This window comes from Alosa sapidissima, chromosome 20 (assembly GCF_018492685.1).
Source record: "Alosa sapidissima isolate fAloSap1 chromosome 20, fAloSap1.pri, whole genome shotgun sequence".
Taxonomy (NCBI): Eukaryota; Metazoa; Chordata; class Actinopteri; order Clupeiformes; family Clupeidae; genus Alosa; species Alosa sapidissima.
The window spans coordinates 20,842,887-20,863,285 of NC_055976.1; the positions used below are offsets into that span (position 1 = coordinate 20,842,887).

A 20,399-nucleotide genomic window follows, 5' to 3' on the forward strand; every position below is an offset into this window, starting at 1 on the left:
TGTGTGTGTGTGTGTGTGTGTGTGTGTGTGTGTGTGTGTGTGTGTGTGTGTGTGCGTGCGTGTGGGTGCGCATGAGTGTGTGTGTCTGTTTGTGTGTGTATGTGTGTGTGTGTATGTGTGTGTGTGCGTGTGAGTGCACATGATTGTGTGTGTGTGTGTGTGTGTGTGTGTGTGTGTGTGTGTGTGTTAGCAAGGTGATGTTTGTATTTGTACTATTACTTAGTCAAACTGACTTAATTTGCAATGGAATCACTGACGTCATGCTGTAATTTCTAACCTTGAATGCAGTCCAGTATTGATTCTGCTACAGCATGCCAGTGCTGTTAATATAAACACCCAACTCAACACCTACATTACATAATAGATATCTACAGAATATATGACACAATTCAACACCTGCATTACATAATAGATTTCTACAGCATGCCAGTGCTGTTACAGTAATATAAACACCCAATTCAACAACTACATTACATAATAGATATTTACAGCCTGCCAGTGCTGTTAATATAAACACCCTATTCAACACCTACATTACATAATAGATATCTACAGCATACCGTATATGACACAATTCAACACCTGCATTACATAATAGATATCTACAGCATATATGACACAATTCAACACCTGCATTACATAATAGATTTCTACAGCATACCGTATATGACACAATTCAACACCTGCATTACATAATAGATATCTACAGCATATATGACACAATTCAACACCTGCATTACATAATAGATTTCTACAGCATGCCAGTGCTGTTAATATAAACACCCAATTCAACACCTACCTTACATAATAGTTATCTACAGCATATATGACACAGTTCTTTGCCACAATTGCCAATAATGTTTGCCAATGAGGTTTTCTGTTTGTTTGTTTTTGCTTGTAGCCTTTTTCCTTTTGCTGATTATGCATCATTAAACACAATTGACTTGTTTATCCATAAATTGATTTTGTTTTCGAACACGCTTAATGAAACACTCCCTCCCCCCCTTGATTGTCCCTGCACGCCATGCGGACACATTAACAGGGGAGCCAGCGGGGGGTGGGGGTCAGCCAGATAGCGCCGGGTTGACAACTACTGTGCGTGAGTGACCCTGCCAGGGAGTATCATGCTGAGACGCCCATCAGGGGATATTAGCAGGACCCTTAGAGCCAGCTGAGCCGGCTTTCGCACCCTAAAGAACCGCCTGCTGTGGGCTGGTGCCAGGCTGACGCCACCAATCGTGCTGCCGCCAACTTGTGCTGCCAGTTTGATCACGTGGCGGGAGCCTCACTTGGCCTTTACATCTCTGACGTGTAAGTCTTAGTCTGCACGAATGCTGAAGCGCTGCATATAGGCACATACATGTGTGTGTAGTTAATTGCATATGTGTAGACGTGTAGTTTCGCACTGTAGCACAGTAGCTCTGGTTGTGATTGTTCTGTTTGTGACACATAAGAATGTAGCTCACTGGTATTTTGCTCAGAGTAGTTTCTATGTGCCGCTGGTTATGTGAGAAAGAACAGTCACAAAAGGCTGCTTTCACCTTTCAGCTAAACATCTTCATAGACACAATTAAATTTATGGCATATTTTTCCACTTAGCAAATGCCAATCTCAGCCATAATGTAGTATTTATAATGAAAGTGCCCTTACTTTTGTACTTGTGTTTGCACTTGATTAATGTCCCTGGCCCTGCTTGCATCATAGTAATTAGTCGTGTGGTTGATCTGTCTTTTTGGCACACGAAGGCCATGCTAACCCTTTGGACGGGCTCCCATTTTCTGAGTGAGTTTGTTAATCCATTTAAACCCTTAGTCCCCCTGTCGGTCTTACATAATGGGACTTCACTTAGCTAACGCACAGAGGTCTGACTGCATTGCATTATCATAAAGAAGTGGCACTAAGGGATAGCAATCAGATAAACATACCAGCTCTTTGTTCTGTTGAGGAAGGGAAAGTAGTTGGCCACTCACATTCTCCAACCATGTAAATGGATTATAGAACTGATTCAACTGAGTGGGCAGTTTGGGATTCACTGAATCATCTTACTTTTGTCATAGAGTAGCATTTTATAGTTGCACAGTAATTCTGTACATGAGGTAGTCTCTGTTACCTGTGGGTCAACACTGAGTAGCATAGAGTACACATGGGCATGAGATCTGAGTTTCACTTTAGAGACATTGTCCAGTCAGACTGAATCAGCAAAAGCCACAAAATATTTATTTGGAGTGAAATGTAGTTTGTCCATTTGTTTGGCAACTAGTGCATTCACTTCATTCATTGGTTGGTCTGTGTACTTTGTTTGCCATCTTGATCCTTTTGTGTTTAGAGCCTTTGTGTTTAGAGTGACACAACAAAAAGCATACCACTTCCTGAATCAAGTAAAAAGAAAAACAAAATACCAAAACAATACCAAACAAAAGAGTGAGAGAGCGTTTCCATGAGGACCCAGGGGCCACAAAGGTGCGCGGCCATGACGGTGTCTCACCGAAACCCTAGCTGCTCCGGGGTAGAGTTACCACACCGCAGATCTCCCTGGCGGCGTTTTCCCGTGCACTCACCTAAGCCCCGCTCGGCCACTGGCGGCTGCCATTGTGAGCATGACTCCACGGCCAGGTATGACCTGCTTTTCCCAGCCAACCCACGGCTCTGGAATTGCCTACCTCAACTCCACCCCCCCCCCCCAGTAGGGCAGATTCCTGTTAGAGGACAGGGTGGGGGTGTGAGCTGTGCAACAAAGGGACAGGGGGAAGCCATTAGGAAGGGGACACAGGCTCCTCTGTCTGGAGGTAAGGCAATCCGTCAGGGGGGTCCCTTGGCATTTAGAGACTCGACGACACTCTCCAATCTCCACCCTCCAGCGCAGGGAACAGGGATGGAGCAGTGAGGTGTGTGTGTGTGTGTGTGTGTGTGTGTGTATGTGTGATAGAGAGGTTTGGCGGGGGTGGGGGGGTGTTTATGATGGTGGGAACATTCTACCACTGTTGGTCAAAGAAGCCTTTCTCACGTCATTCTGCACAGGGACAATGGTTGGAATCCTGTAAGTCGAGATGTGTGTGTGGGGTGGGGGGGGGGGGGGGGGGGGGCAGTGAGTTAATGCCGTTACCTTGCTGCATACAAAATCAGTTGGACTTGGCTCCTAGTTGACATGCCAGGGGATGACAAATGGAGTAGCAGCCAGCCAACTCCAGTTGGACCCCCTCCAGGTAACGCACGCTGGTGGGTGGAAGCTCGTGAACAGAGCCACTTGAGCTACAAATTGCAAATTTTATTACTCTAATTACGTCAGATGTTTTACTTTGATATCACGTGTCTGTGTGGAAATTACACTCTAGAATAACGCCCCAATCTCCTCTGCCAGTGACATATTGGTTATAACCATGCCTGCCGAGGGGTGGCAGTGGGAGAGCAGGAAGTACGGCATGATCCTTTGGAAAAATAGATGCCACAACAGCCTTGGCATTCTCCATCAATTACTGGACTACCTTCAGTGAGCGAGTGGATCAATTCACTTCACACTTAATTGCAGGTCTTTCCTCGACCTCAGCGGCTAGACATCGTCATGATTAAGTGTGGGCAGTTGGTCACAAAAGTGTGGCCTTCACATTGTTTGGCCAGGACTCCCACTACAGGGTTTAAACAGTGAAGTAACAGAATGAGGTTGGATTGGTTAACACAGAGAGAGGAGATGAATACAGGAAGAGGTTTAAGGGTTTTAAAAGGTTTTAGAATTTAACAGTTAAGGTGAGGAAGGCAGTATGTTGATATGGAATACATGTAATAGTGAGGTGCAGCTACAGGAATAACCATGTTCTCATGTTCTCTCTCTCACACACACACACACACACACACACACACACACACAGAGTGAAGTTACTGTTCTCAGGTACATGATCCACTCCCTCAGTAAGATGACATCGCCATTAATCAACACTTGCATTATCATGCAAATCCAGATCATTGAGTCAGTCTGAATTGACATTATTCAGCACAGCGTTTCACATGCCAGATGAATAGATTTGCAGAATGTGTTCCTCTTGTCTGTTTCTAGTGAGAGATGAGCTTCTTATTGTTCGACACTCTTTCTCTCAGTTTCACTGAAACTTTTTCTCAAAGGTCACTCACTGAAGAGAGATAAGTCTGGCCCACATCACTCTCTGAAGTGTGAATGGCTCATCTGTGAAAATTAATGATTGAGTGTTGAGTAATATTAATCCTATTGGGGAAAATATTTCCCAATGCACTGTACACTGCTTTTATGCTATGCCTCAGTGCCCCTGGACTCCTGTTCCCTCAGAGTTTGTGTCAGACGGTAAATATGAGTCTGTGAAGTCCCATAAGCATGCTAGGTTGTATGTAGCAGACCGGCAAACAGTATGTCACATTTGTCTTATTGTATTCTACTTTAGAGCTCACAGCACACCAGTTCAATTTAGATGTGTGGCTAAGAGGTCTGTCGGGCATATCAGCGCTTACAAAGATAGAAAAACAAACAAACATCAAAAGAGGTGATCTTGAGAAATACATGAGGATTGTAAGTGCAGGCTTTCTTACATACTCATCATGATCTAGTGTTGTAACAATGTAACAGACCGACATAAAGTAAATATGTATTATTGTATTTGACATTCTCTTTTTATTAACATAATTTGATTTCTTTGTTGTTTTTTTTTATCTTGTTTGATGAGGACTGTAATAGCCTCCTTTGATCTACAGGGGGCAATATCAGTCGCTACGCAGACACACACAGTGGTTGGGGTGTGTTTACTTTCCCGCACATGCTGTCATGGCAGATCCTAGATCAGTTATGCTGTTTGTGGAAGTGAAGGTGTAGCTGTACAGATCACAAAAGCTGGCTGGACACCACTACTGACTGGACACCACTACTGACTGGACACCTCTACTGACACTACTGACTGGACACCACTACTCGCTGGACACCACTACTGACTGGACACTACTGACTGGACACCACTACTGACACTACTGACTGGACACCACTACTGACTGGACATCACTACTGACTGGACACCACTACTGACTGGAAACAGTTGTTGTTCTGCCAGTAGACAGCCATTTTAGACGTGTGAAATGAACAGGACATGACGAGAGCTCTGTCCTCCTCTGGACCCTAATGGCAAGACACACCTGTATGTAGGTGTTGAGCTATTCATGTGAACATCCAAATGAGGTGTACAAATAAATGCATCTTAAATCTTTGTGCCATCATAAATAACATGCAAAGGTGAAATTGTTCTTACTACAGTAATGAATGTTCAATGTAGTATAGTCACTCTATACTCAGTTAACAGAAGATTTTTTGTCACAAAGCATATATGCTGCTAGATGTTAAATGATTATCTGAAAACACTGCCAGTTTCTTAGTTTGGCTAGCTTTGCCATGTGTAATTAATTCATATAGACTATGTGATGCTGATGTCTTGCCAGAGAGAACAAGATTGTGGAATTAAAGCCACAAATCTTTTAGGAGCATGAAAAAGATTAATATCGTTGGAATGTCTGCAATCTTTGGTATGCAATAAAGCGTTTCAGTTTGATTTAATATGCTGGGAAAAATATATCATGGCTGCAAAATCCACAGTTAGGAGTTAGGAGAACAGCAAGATAGACCAAGAAAGAGAGACTCGAGAAATGAATGAAGAGAAACTAAGGGAGACCAGTTCACCTTGTACTGTAAACGCCACTCTCCAACCATGCCGTAGATTTCTCTTTCAAAACCAGTTGATGATATGGCAATCGATTACTCAGCTGAATTGCCATTGACGTGGACAGCCGCACCAGTGCATTTGTGACAGTGATATATAGATCGCTGCCCCCACGCGATACAGCCTGTGCTTCTCATTAAATGCACCACTCCACTGAACGAATACTCATGAGTTCACAAGAACTCAAGGCGGACCCAGTTCCTCAGAATGTGCAAGAATATGAGAAAATACTCCAACTATCCACAGATATGATCATTTTCGATTCATATTCACATGCTGCGCATGCCCCATTCTGCTACCTCCTTCAGGCTATTCCTCAAAGTATCTCTTTTGTTTGGAACTCTCCTGCAACTACACTAAAATATAGCACAACTCATTATACCCTGCTGGTATAGTATTCTGCTGCTTTTCTCCATGTCAAATCTACTGTAGAGCCTAGCCATGAGGTGTGTGTGTGTGTGGGGGGGGGGGGGGGGGGGGTTGTCACTTGTGTCATTGCTGTTTCTGATGGATAGATAGCGTTGGCACCCCTGTGACTGTGTACAGTGCAGAGGGGCTCAGCTAGAGGCTGCCCTTGGGCTGCCACTGAGCCAAAGGAAGCTACTAGAACCAGGACTCTACATGGCAGTCAGCAGAGCAATCCTGGGCTACCTGGCTCCATGTGCATCTAAATGTGTGTAACCAACTTTAAAACCAAGCAATACTGCTCAAATTGGTCCTCAATGCGTTTCTTTTGTGTGTTGGTGTGTCATGTGCTTCTGAGTCTCTATTTGATTACATATCTCTATTGTTGGGCATTGCAGTGCATCACATGCCCAGTGCCCCTGAATAGCCTGTAAACAAAGATTGTTTTCAACATGGTCTTATCTCGCTCTCCCAAATCTCCAGGGTGTGATGTTGTCCTCTTTGGTGACAAAGTGGAGGGAATGATAGAGCTCACAGCACACCAGTTAAATTTAGACCTGTGGCCAAGAGGTCTGTCAGGCATAGCAACGTTACAAAGATAAAAACAAACAAAGATGTGGTCTACAGAAATACTTGAGTATTACAAGTGCATGCTTTCTTACATACATCTAGTGTTCCTGCCCAGTGCAATTATTTCCTTGTGCAATACATTCAAAAATATATATTTTCATCTAAACAATAAAATTATTTTTCTGGTCAAGTGCCTCTTCTAGAACCCCACTTCCATATAAGGTCCATTATTTCCACCTATAGGTCTTTGTCTAATTCCTAGGTGCATAAATATATGGATAGATAATATTGCTGTCATCTTATTAAATTTAAATTAATTATCTAGGCCTAAATAAACAGCTGCATAGAAACTGGACACATAGCCTACATCACATAATAAGTAGGCAATTCATATACAAACAATTGATTTTTGCTGAATGTCCTTGAGTAATAAAGGCAGCACAATTCTGTACATACATTAGCCTATTCATCACATGTTGTTATCTGCTGGCTGCAGTTCTATTCTTTAAAAAAAAAAGACCCATAGGCGAGCTAACCCTTAATAAATTGTTCTTCATCCAATTTACATTCGCTTCTTCATCCATACTCTAACCAGTCATGATAAACACGCTGGTGGTTGATAACAAAACCTTAACCCGCAGCAGGAAACATTCTGTGTAAATAAATACCACAGGGGGAGGGCTCCTGCGCACGCTATTCATCACCACCTCTGGCACATGATAGGCCATGCCTTTCTGTTGGCTGTTTCCATGACTACTAAAACCAGCGTTGAACCAATGAGGTGGCGTCCATAGCGTTGAAAGAAATACCGATTTCCACCGAGGGACTGGGAGGTGCGGCATGACACCACGTTATTATTTGTTTTACAGCGGCTTCGTTTCATCCTGATCGCGGAAATTGATCGAAGGGATGTTAGGATATCTAGCTGAAACTCGTGTCGACTGTTTCCAAACGTGCGCGGCAAACCATACAGAGCTCTGATGTGAATCGGACCTGTCTGTAAGGTGGCATTGTGCGGCTGTGCTTCTGTAGCGGACGGATGTGGTTGCATTCCAGCATGAATGGGTTTTGAACTCCGCGCTGGAGCAAGTGCCAGTGCTGGTGCTGCTGCTGCTCAGTTGCACTGCGCGCGATCATAGTCTAGACTAGACTTTACAAAAAGGCAGGTGTAGGTTATGCTACTGCTTTGACTAACCCATATGTCGGATTTTATTACACCAATTTCTCGCGAACAGCCGATATCCCCTTGAAGACCTACTGTATGCCACTTGTGGGATCGCTGACTGGTAAGCTCGTCTATTATAGTCTACAGCAGTAAGAAATGTTGTAACGTAAATTATTCAAAGTGTTGAAGCAAGGGACAAACTCACATGATTACGTGATTTTATGTCGTATTGCCATGTTGGTTTATTTACTCATAATTATTAAACAGTTCACTACCTCTAGTGTTGTAAATGTGTGTTAGTTTATTTGATCACGTCCTATTGACGCGCAATTGGGGTTGGCCAAGTGAAACCAACTGCGCAAACAGCGAACTGCATCGCGCTCTGGGCTACTTGAATATTGACACAATAGGTGAGGACTGCAGCCGGGCCGCTCATGTTTTGGTAGTGGTTTATAGATTACTACCCACAATCATTGACAATATGTGGCCATATGCGCATCGCGCAATTTTTTGGAAAAGAACGACCCATATTATTATTCCATTCTTTGGTAGACGGCATATTTCTGCGTCTCTATTATTTTCCGTTCCAGGACTATTCTGCACAACTGCATTTAGTTCTGTTGCTGAGAGGTATCATTTAGACACCTGAAGTGTATGGAATTCTAAATGGTCGGTATGTCTAGTGTAGATCTGAAGGCTGTTTGTGGAGTAATGGCATACTGTGGTATACTGATAGGTAGTGTATCATTGCAGTCAGTCTCATTGATGCATCTGTCAGGAGTGAGTTACAGATATGTTTGTGTCCTGGACCCAAGGTCATTTGGGTCGTTGAATGCTGATGCAGGGAATCTATAAGCAGGTAAATTATGGCAAGTCTTGTGTAGACCTTTGAACCAAACTGGAGTTTTTTCCCCTCCAAGACCACTATGCTGATGAAGAAGTATTGGTTCTATATGCCAAAAAAAAAAAAAAAAAAAATGAATGTGAGGTAAACATTACCCTTAGGAAGACTTTAATTCTGTCCTCTGTGCTGTTCCTGTGGCCTTCTTTGTGTCATTTCATTGTGGCTGAATATGATATCTTGTGTTTGAGTCAAACTGCCATGAGTATGGTGACTCACATACAATACAAATGGAAAGGAATAGTCTCTTTATTCTAAGCTCTCCTTTGAAATGCTTTTGGACTGACATGGACAATTTACCTTTCATTATTTTACCCTTCATTCCCCCACTATATTCCTAGTGGGTTATACGCTTTGTTTAGATAAGTCTAGCATCATCTCACACTATTGCAATGCATAATCTGTTTTTAATCTAACTACACCAACAGCGGTTTTTAAGTCTTTGTTGACATATTTTCCTTAAATCTGTATTGTATAGACAACAGATGGCAAACAGGTTCACGTTCATCTAATGTAATTAAAATAAAACAAATTGCTCCATAACCAGATTGGCTAATGAATTAGTGGAATGCCGTGCTAAGCATTCCTTCCTACCACACAAACTCCCCACAATATTCTCAGGTCTTCCCCTACTGCCGGGGACACCCTCACCTCACCCTCAGCAGAACTGCTTTTAAAATGGGTCAACTCTCGGATACAAAGAGAGTCAATGTGGGCTGGGCGGCCGGGCGGCTCGTGGGTCCTGGTGAAGGGGCTCTTGACAGATTAAGAGGGGGAACGCGGGGGACAGCGAGGAGATCAAGGTCAGTGGAAATGGAGCAGGAGGGCTCAAACGAGTGGCACAAGGCTTTGAGTGTTGCATGGAGGAATGGGGAGAGAACGTTTCATCTGAATATTTGAATATGAAGTCAATTGTACATTGAGAAGGGAGGATGAATTGAAAAGTTGGCGTAACGGTTCTTTTGTGAACGCCAGTGAGATAGGCCTCTCAAAGTGTAAGGGTGGGATTTTGAATACTGTACACACTACATACACGCTGTGCAGGATTTATGTCATGGTAAGAGAAAGGAAGCTAGCAGCACAGCGAAGAGGTCATTTCTGCCTTTTCCTCTTTATTTTTAGCAGCAGGGGGAAAATAACAAGACGTCCTGGCCATGTCTGCCAAACCTCACCTCAGGCCCTCCCATTAGGGTTTGTTTTGTCATCGCAGGAAGAGCAGATGCACAACCTTCCTTTCCGTTTTTTTTTTTTTTGACATCCAAAATAAGTCAGGAAAATGTTGTGACATTCTTCTATATACAGTAAATCCTTCAGCTATAACCACCATGATAACCATCAAAAATCAGTCAATTCTAGCACATATTGAAAACCCATTAGGAGCAGGCATTTTTTAGGAAGGAAGGTGGGGACTTTCTTCTTCCCTGTCTTGATTACTTCCCCAAAGTATCGTCTTCAAGGGTCATGGTGGCGTAATGGAGCAGCCATCCTTGGCATGAGCCTATGAGTGATGTTAGCTTTAACGGGTGGTGTTCTTTGGCCCGTGTTCGTGCTGACACCTCCAGCCTTGCCACATTCTCTGAACCCCCTCCGTGACACCCGGAGAGCCCCCCACCCCCACCCTCAAAGCAGCGCCTCGGGTCACGTGGCACCCACCCACCCACTTGATGTCATCTTCAGGGTTATTTCCTTCCTGTCACGTGTCATCAGAAGCTAAATTGTTTAATTGAACGTGAATCACCTATTTGCTGTTTCAGCAGTTAAGGTGTGACTTAGTATGTAAATGTGTATTCACTGAATTCACACAGTGGTACATATAATCCCAAATAATGTCACTGTTTGCAGCAACAATCTTTTGAGTGGTTTGCTCATCGCTGTAACTTTCCTGGAAGTCTTTCTTCCTCTGTCCTAAAGATGGCCCTAGGATGGCCGAGGTGTGTATGAATGGCCTGGGCCTTGACTGGCAAGTTCATTTGTCTTTACAGTGTTGCAGGATGATGTCGGCCTCACTGTCTTCCTCTTCCTAATCTGTGGCTCTTCGGCCGACAGATGATCGCTGTCAACAGTATTGGACTTCAGACGGGAGGTCAAAAAATAGCTCTGTCTTACAAACAGGCATCCTTGAAATCTTTAATTGTAGCAAGTCAAGTAGCAAGTGGTGGCAAAGGATGTTTGTGTGCAAGCACATGAATAGCTCCTTCAAAATAAATCTTGAATGAATATGTATCATGCACCAGCATGTGTTTGGACTGCATGTGATGGAGTGCGTTCAAGGTGTTGAGTCTTGGCCGCTTTGGCCAGGGCTGAAAATGACCAGTGAAACGAGAGAGGTCAGATGTTAATTAAAGTTACCTGCTTAGTGTTACCTACTTACCTTTAAAGGTTTTCTTGTGGCACCTCACCTCACCAGGTGTATGATACCCCCACCCTCAACACACACACACACACACACACACACACACACAGTCACACACATAATGAAGCACACACATCCTCACCTCACATAGCTGGAATGCGTGTGTGCCCTCAACAGAGTTGCCCCTGCACAAAGTTAACTCTATATGTTGTCACTTTTTCCCCGGGAGGCTGGCAGGCATGGAGTCACTTTTCCAGCCCCCCCAGTTGACGAGTGTGTGTCTGCGTCTGAAAATAGCTCAAAGTGCCCCACAGTGGCTCGCAGGGGCAGGAGGGCGCTCTCTTTCCCTCTCTCTCTCTCCCTCCCTCTCTCTCTCTCTCCCTCTCTCTCTCTCTCTCTCCCTCTCTCTCTCTCTTACTTCCTCCTGTCTCTCTTGCCCCTCCAGAGACCAGAAGCGACAGACCCGAACCTTAATCCTGAAGCACAGTCCAGCGCAGTCCGGCAAGAGCGGAGGGGTGAGAGAGAGAGAGAGGAGCAAGGAAGGTAGAAGGACAAGACCAAGAAGAGGGTTTGCTTTGGTGATTACACCCACAGATGTCTGGCTCCTCCAACGCGTCGCCCAGTGCGATCCTAATGTCTGGTACGGATTTGGGTTCTCTCTGATTTTCATGCTTGCAGGATCTTTGTGTTAAGCCAGTCGCTCTCTGTGATCCCGTCGTAGCATAACTGCTGATCAGTTCATCATTTCACTGTCATGATTATGCAGGCTGTCACTATTAACAAGCTCCAAGGAGTGATGGAAATCATACAGCCTGTTTGGAACCAACAAGCAGAGTTGGGAAACTGACAGAGAGAAAAAATGAGATGTGATGGCAATATATCTTACTCAAACATCATGTTTGTGGTTGCTTTTATGCATTTCATGGCAGCTTGAATCTAGCTTATTTCCAATATTATTGGTATTGGCTGTCTTGCTTGAAAATCTAATTTTGCAAATCAGGTTTTAATGCAATTCCATCATGTGATGGATTATATAATGTGCATTTAAGACTTGAGGTGCGTGCATGAACTCTACCTAGCAGTGGACTGCAGTAACAAATCACGGCCAAAACTAACCGAGATTGTCCATGTTGTTGTTGTTGTTGTTGTTGTTGTTGTTGTTGTACGTTGGAAAAGTTTGTGATTAGGAGATATTGTTGGTTGAGCGCTCACAGCTCTGAGTTTATTTGACCTCTAATGTTGTTTGTGCAGACATACTTGACTGACCACAGAAGGAGCAGCAGCAAGAGTACAGTGGACGCTGCAGCCACTGTGACGGGTTGGTGTGTGGATTGGCAATAACTGTGGTGTCTGTGGTCTGTTGTGAGAGAGAGAGGGAGAGAAAGAGAGAGAGAGAGAGAGAGAGAGAGAGAGAGAGAAAGAGAGAGGACCAGTGGAGCAGGAACGGCATCCCAGATGATGAAACCTCAGCAGAGGATTACCATAGAAAGTAATGGCTACAAGGTGATGACATAGCCAGTGCTGGAAGGGGATACGCGGTTAGAGAGTTAAGAGCCGAGATGTCTCAGAGGACCAGTGGCGAAGCACAGGACTTATAGACATCTCAGAAGACCAGTGGCGAAGCACAGGACTTATAGGCCGACTTTAACTCGCTCAATAAAGGGCTTTCCGATTCTGCTTTACAGGAGCTTACACAAAATGTTCTGTGTAGATCTTTATACCTAGGCTGTGCATTATGCTTGTAGATCTTTAGATCTAGGCTATGCATTATGCTTGTAGATCTCTATATCTAGGCTATGCATTATGCTAGTAGATCTTTATATCTTTATATCTAGGCTATGCATTATGCTAGTAGATCTTTATATCTAGGCTATGCATTATGCTAGTAGATCTTTATATCTAGGCTGTGTATTATGCTTGTAGATCTTTATATCTAGGCTGTGCATTATGCTTGTAGATCTTTATATCTAGGCTGTGCATTATGCTTGTAGATCTCTATATCTAGGCTATGCATTATGCTAGTAGATCTTTATATCTTTATATCTAGGCTATGCATTATGCTAGTAGATCTTTATATCTAGGCTATGCATTATGCTAGTAGATCTTTATATCTCTATGCATTATGTTTGTAGATCTTTATATCTAGGCTGTGTATTATGCTTGTAGATCTTTAGATCTAGGCTGTGCATTATGCTTGTAGATCTTTATATCTAGGCTGTGCATTATGCTTGTAGATCTCTATATCTAGGCTGTGCATTATGCTTGTAGAGCTCTATATCTAGGTTGTGCATTATGCTTGTAGATCTTTATATCTACGCTGTGCATTATGCTTGTTGCCAGATGGTTGTTAGGCCTTTTCATTAGTGCTAGAGGGTATCACACACACTGTACTTCTTGCAGTGTCATTATTCACAGGGTATAGGAAATGACACGCAGTGATGGTCACTGAAATATTCAAGTCCATCTATTACGTTATCAATATATAATGCAGCTTAATAAAGAGAGGCTGTGATGAATGTGCTTGTGCTAGGCAGCTCATTGCATTGGATTTCTGCACAGAACATTGCCTCAATGTTATAAGCTATAACCTATAACCGATCAAATCAGGCTGCTCTGTTTTCTGTAAGAAGTGTGCAAGGACTCATTAATATTCTGAAATCGCATCTTTTGGCTCTATTGTGATAGTGGAATATAATGTCCCCATTGATTTAATGCTTGTCACCATATGCTGAGAGTAATTGGAAAGCCATTTTGTTACTTCAGCGTTTTCTTTTTGCCCAATCTGTGTGCTTTAACGGAGGTGATAAAGGAAAGCTCTGCACGGTCACTGCTGGGTCCTTTCACAAGATTATTGCTTTTTAAATAGACAGTCCCCAGTAGGCAAAAAATACTTTTTTTGCGAATTTTCAGTGACACGTCCTTGATAGTTTTATTAGAAAATATCTCATTCATCTTGAGAATTTCTTCATGGTTATCATTTTTTGAAGCAGATTAGAATGCAGTTGAAAACCATGTCAGCAGATAATGATTTAGAATATGCAAATTAGTGTGAAAGCATTTAGGGTTTTATTTTGTACCCCAGAGTATCATGAAAGGAACCACATCGTAGAGCATCTTACATTTGCCCATTTACCTCAATTTTGACACGTATTTCAAGACTAAATGCCAAGACTAAATGTAGGTCTAAGAAGCACACTTAATTATCTCATCAGTTTTGTGTGTGTGTGTGTGTGTGTGTGTGTGTGTGTGTGTGTGTGTGTGTGTGTGTGTGTGTGAGAGAGAGAGAGAGAGAGAATGTGTGTGTGGTGTGAAGCTGGAATTGTATCCCATAACCTTAGTGTGAACCTTCACATAACAATTGACCCGGATGCTCAAGAGATGGCGTTCCATTCATTCCATTCCATTATAGAAGTCAGACGGGCCTTAATTCACGATCGCACGACCACACACCCCTCCACACACTCCCTCACCGGAGGCAGTCAGACTGGCAGCCGCTTGTCCCCACCCCCCCGCCCACCGTGTAGGCTAGCATGACTGGAGTATTTTTAACTTTGTACAATAAAGGACAGACTAATCTCTGTTTCCTGTAACTTAACCCATGGTCGTATTTTAGCCCAGCTAAGTGAGAAGATGGTTCTAGAAAAAAAAGTAGCAGAAAGTCACTTTTTCGCAAATTTTTTGGAAGATGAAGGGATAGACTGTATTGTTTGGCTCGGCTCATCAAGTTCACACAGAGATAGAGAAAGGTTTCTGTGTCTAAGGGGTTCACAGGGTTGTTGTGACGTGCTGTTGTGCTGCTCAGTTGTTTTAAGGTAAAAAGCAGGACTAGCCAACGCAGCCATTGCCGTTGCCCCAAGGGATCAATAAAGTATCTATCGATCTATCTATCTATCTATCTATCTATCTATCTATCTATCTATCTATCTATAACAAACATGTTCGCAAAAGGAAGTCTATGTTTTCATCAAGACGTAACTCGTCACTCAGCATTTTAATATATTTTTGGCCCCTTCAAGATTCTAGTCATCATGCCATGGGTATTTTTAAGGACCCTGAGAAACACAAGTCGTGCGGCCCGCAATGCGAATACCGTCTGATTGACGGTCTTATTTCCTATGTCTACTCTAAAGGCCTATGCGTTCGCAACTTATTAGTTTACCACCAACCAGGGAGCTCTCCAAAGGTTAAACACCTAATTAACAGATGGCTCCCTTCAGCCCAGGGGACTGTGTGTGTGTGTGTGTGTGTGTGTGTGTGTGTGTGTGTGTGTGTGTGTGTGTGTGTGTGTGTGTGTGTGTGTGAAGGAGGCCGCCAGCATCTGTTTGAGTGGCGAATGTCAATCCATTCAAATATCTGTCAAGATCATACTGAAGAGAAAGTTCCGTTCCGTCTTGTTGACGGCTAAGTGGCTAGCCATTGCATTTCCTCTCTAGGGTTTTGCTCTTTCTTGATTGTGTACTTTCTCAGCGTGTGTGGTGGGGTGTGTGCGTGTGTGTGTGTGTGTGTGTGTGTGTGAGCGTATGTGTTTGTGTATGTGTGTGTGTGTGTGTGTGTGGTGTGAGTGTGTGTATGTGTGTGTGTGTGTGTTTGTGTGTGTTTGTTTGTGTGTGTGTCTGTGTGTGTGTGTGTGTGTGTGTGTGTGTGTGTGTGTGTGTGTGTGTGTGTGTGTGTGTGTCAGGGTTGTGCAAAATTTGAATTGCAATTCTGCTTCCTGTTTGCTACCTCAATTGAAATGCAAGTGAAATTCAAGAATTGAATTGGAATTTAAGAGCCAATTTCAATTCAATTCTGGAATTTTGCACAAGCCTGGTATGTGTGTGTATGTGGGTCGGTCAGGGAGTGGCTGCCCTTGGTGTCTTGTAGAGGGCCACACAGAGAGAGTATCATTGGCTGTGACTTTTTGCAAGGACCCTGAGAAAGCCCCCTTCTGTTCTCTTGGGAATCAGGGCCTTTATGTTTCTACGTCTGAAACTTTCAACTTTCACATACAGTATGCCATCTTGATTGTGAGGTGATTGTGAATTGTGAAACAGCACGTTCATGTTGCTCATAGCTCCTTAAGAAAGCTTCTTTACACATTTGCATGAAGCTATGACAATCAAGGTTAGTTCATGAAACACAGATACCCAGGCCATTTGGAACAAGTGAACTTAGCCCGTTCCTGTACGGTTCATTATCTTTCATGGTGTTCTTTACAATATCCACTGTGTGCTGTAGAACCAAAGGGGAAGACTATAAGGTGGAGGATTTTTCATACCACCTATCTATATACAGTCTATATGCAGGCATTCAGTGGTGCGTCTGTTCACTGTCTTCTGAGCAAATAGCCACAGATGATATATATCTGTACAACGGAGAAGACCAAAGATGGAACTAGGCCTCTTACGGTGCCTTTGGGACAGGAAATCATAACATTAGAAAAGCCCTCTCGAAAGCTGGGCGCTCAGCAGATAAATCATCGCGGCACTTGTTTAAAACACAAGTGTAATGGTATGCCGTGTGTAGCTGAGAGAAAGGCTCTCCAGATAGTCCGCTGGTGGTCTGTTTATCTTTCGCCGACAGGCCTGTCTGAGTCGGTGCACTCGCGGACACAGGGATCAGATGCGCCCTGCTTCAGTTGCGCTGCTGTGTACTTCCTGCCACAGCTGAGTCGCTAGAATGCTATTCTGTTTTCACTTCAAAGTCCAGCATGATTAAGACTGAGAACGAAGGCGATGCAAAGGGTATTGAACTGCGTCTGCTGGCGTAAACAGTTTTAAACATTTTTGTGATTGTTTGTTTGAGTGTGTGCGAGTGTGTGTGATTATTGAATCTTATCTCAAGCGATTCCGTCCAAAAATAATAAATCCTATCCGCATTGAGCCAGTGTCAGCCCTGTTGTCTGTGAATTGCTAGCCCATCCTTTATCTGTGTGTGTGTGTGTGTGTGTGTGTGTGTGCGTGTGTGTGTGCGTGTGTGTGTGTGTGTGTGTGTGTGTGTGTGTGTGTGTGTGTGTGTGTGTATCCTTGCCACTGGGCCCATGCGGCAGAGAGAGGCCAAAGCACTTGATCTCCAGCTGTTTAAATGTGAAGTGATTGAGACCATGCCAGTGGAGTGGGCGGTGTGGGGGTGGGGTGGAGGGGGTACAGGGGGTGGCTCTCAGTGGCACCTGCTGATGTGGGCAGCTGGGCAGTGTGCTTTGCAGGCAAGCCAACAGACAGGCCGGCAGGCAGGCTTTGGCAGGTGTCATCAAAGTGCCCTCTCATCAGCGCTCAGCTGGCCTATTCCCCTCTCTCCTTATCTCCCACTCTCACTCTCTCTATCTCTTTCTCTCACTCTCTCTCTTTTTCTCTCTCTCTCTACCTCTCTCTCCTCCTCCCCCCCTCTCTCTCTCTTTTTCTCTCTCTTTTTCTCTCACTCTCATTCTCTCTCTCTATCTCTTTCTCTCACTCTCTCTCTTTTTCTCTCTCTCTCTACCTCTCTCTCCTCCTCCCCCTCTCTCTCTCTTTTTCTCTCTCTTTTTCTCTCTCTACCTCTCTCTCCTCCTCCCCCTCCCTCTCTCTCTTTTTCTCTCTCTTTTTCTCTCTCTCTCTACCTCTCTCTCCTCCTCCCCCTCCCTCTCTCTCTTTTTCTCTCTCTTTTTCTCTCACTCTCTACCTCTCTCTCCTCCTCCCCCCCTCTCTCTCTCCTTCCATCTCTCTTCTCCCACTCTCACTGGGATTCTTGGCATGGTGCTGCGTTAGCTTTTATAGTATGATTGAGTGGTGCCCTTTCTTTCGTTGCTTCTAAGTTTTATCATTATGGTGTTAACCATTCATGTACCATTATGGTGTTAACCATTCATGTACCATTGTCAGCATTTGAATCCTCTCAGGTAGTTCATAGATTAGAGTGTTGGCCCCATAAACTATCATCAAAGATCCTTGATTACTCCGCTTTAACCCTCTCTGCTATCATCTTTAGATTACTAAGGATAATTATTAGCTATTACATAAAATGAAATTTCATATGTTTATACCTCATTGATGACTGTATTCATGGACAGCTACCTCACTGTTGATAGAAAGGTTTGTTTTGTATGTAACAAAATGTAGTTTTGTTTTATGAGATTATAAAAATGATCTATGATCTACATACTGTATGTAATGCAAGTTGGACAACAGCTGGACAAACAACACTCCCAGATTCCATTCTTCACTTTGTTAGTTGATTTACAGTAAATGACTAAAGATTGATATAGACAAAATAGAACATTTCGTTACATACATTTATGCATAATATACATAAATTTAACAAGCTGGGACTTGGAGAGTAGCTTGATATGTACCATTTTGTTGAAGGATTCCTCATTCTGGATTGGTCCATTCAGATTAGTTGCCAATGACTCTACTTGTCTTCAGCAGCAGCAGAGTTCCCCTCTCTCACCAGATTAATCTCAATTAGGTTTGTCCACCTCACTGGGCCCCTGTCCAGCCTGCCCACTGCGATGCTGCGCTGATCGATTGGAGTAACACTCACAGTATGCACCAGGGGGGAGAGGAATCACTCTGGTCCAGGATTTAGCTAAATCAGATTTTCTCTCAAAGGCACTGAGAGGCCAATAACATTATTATTTTCCTCCCTCTTCCTGTTTATGCTGTTTTTTTTTTTGGGGGGGGGGGGGGGCATTTTCTGTTTGGCCAATAAGAATGGGCCTGTGGTGTGATAGGCTACCTGTGAAACGCACACCTGCATTAGACTCAGACGGTCTTAATCAGATTGCAAGAACTAATACATAAGCTGATTATGTATGTCTGATGTAGATGATGTATTGAAATTGGCAGGTCTTAAATGTATTAAAGGATCACTTTCATGGATCGGTGGAGGGGATCGTCTGCTCGGTGACAGTGTGGTAGTTGTGTAATAGAGGCCCGTAGTTGCATACATGGGAATAGTATACTGGATCATTTGTTCATCCCCCATGTGTGTTATGATTTTAATATTTTAATGCTGAAGTCAGGTCTGTCACCCTAATATAGCCTTAATGCACAGTGGAAGAAAGAAATTACTTTAGCTGTGTCTAAATGGCTTTAGCCACTATAGCATTGCAGCATATAGCTTTAGCACAACATGAGCATTATGTGTTTAGCATGAGGGGACATAGCGACTCTACATATTAGCTAAGTTGTTTATTTCTGTCTTGCTTATTTGTCCTCAGACATTCTAGTGTTTTTTAAAGATGAAATGGTTATCTGAAGAACACATGGGAGCCATTTAACCAATTATGTTGAAACACTTGAAACAGAAGGGAAAAAAGCCAGATGATGTCACACATCAGTTGGTCCCACAGGGCTGCGAGAGAACAGATAAACTTCACAGGTCAGACTTAATGTGATTGGGATCTCAAATTCGCTTTTTAGAGGTGGCACAGGGCTGGTTTTGCCCCTCGTAATTCCCACACACATAAAAGAGTCTGCCCTGGAGTCAGGAGAACAACGGGAACTATTCAAAATCCTCGGACCTTCTGAAAAGACAGGGCAGTTTTAGGAATTTCAGTTTTTTAATTTAATGAAGATACTTAGGATACATATACAGTACGGTAAGATTTGTCTTAAATGTAAATCAGTAAGGAAATGTTTTAAAAGTATCTTGGCAACTCAGAGTGAAATTGCTTTAGTTAGATTATCCATTGGTTATCTGCATGACACCATCAGTTAAACAATGTTCCTGTTATAAACTTTTATATAACTTTTATTTATTATTTTCCTAATACCTTTCCATGGACAAAAAAAGCCACAAGTCCTATGTTGTGTCATGTCAATCATGAGCACGTCAGCAGTGTGTGTGGGCTTTGATGACAGCTTGTACATTGATTTTGTTCAGGCAATTTTCAGGATAATTAGCTTTAGTCAGGGTTGCGTAGCATCTCAAAGAGAAACCAGAGGTTACTTTTTCCATTTGGTGTCAGTATGATCTTATCTTGTTAAATGTTCAGAGCTTCTTGTGAGATAGGACAGGAAGCATGATTCACTCAGCTCTTAAGATAGGGTCCAGTCTTTATGTCTCTGTTCCATTTGGGCTTTGTATTGCATTATATTTCATTATTCATAAAGAACTGCTTTGGTAACTTACAGGAAGTGACGTTTGACCTTATTGTCCCTGTCTCTATAGCAGATTTCACCTTATGTATTTTTTCCTTTTTAAACATCAGTATTTTGAGAAAGATTTGTCTGCTCCAGTTGCATGGGTTAGAACTGAGATGAATGTTAACAAAGTGGTTCTCACATCAGTACGTATTTTAAGGGCATTGTGGACTCCCTTCAG

General features: G+C 43.2%; 1 protein-coding gene across 4 annotated transcripts in view; it reads left to right on the forward strand.

The window, feature by feature from the left end:
• The first annotated feature begins 7,503 nt into the window (after nt 1–7,503).
• Nucleotides 7,504–20,399, forward strand: part of sorbs2b (sorbin and SH3 domain containing 2b) — a 50,966-nt gene continuing 38,070 nt past the window's right edge. For 2 of the 4 annotated variants that reach the window (XM_042074729.1, XM_042074730.1), the window contains exons 1-2: nt 7,505–7,984; nt 11,563–11,757. The gene's annotated coding sequence lies outside the window, so the exon portion shown is untranslated. Of the gene's footprint in view, nt 7,985–11,562; nt 11,758–12,368; nt 12,440–20,399 lie in introns of all 4 variants that reach the window. The other 2 variants (XM_042074728.1, XM_042074732.1) reach the window with 2 other exon arrangements.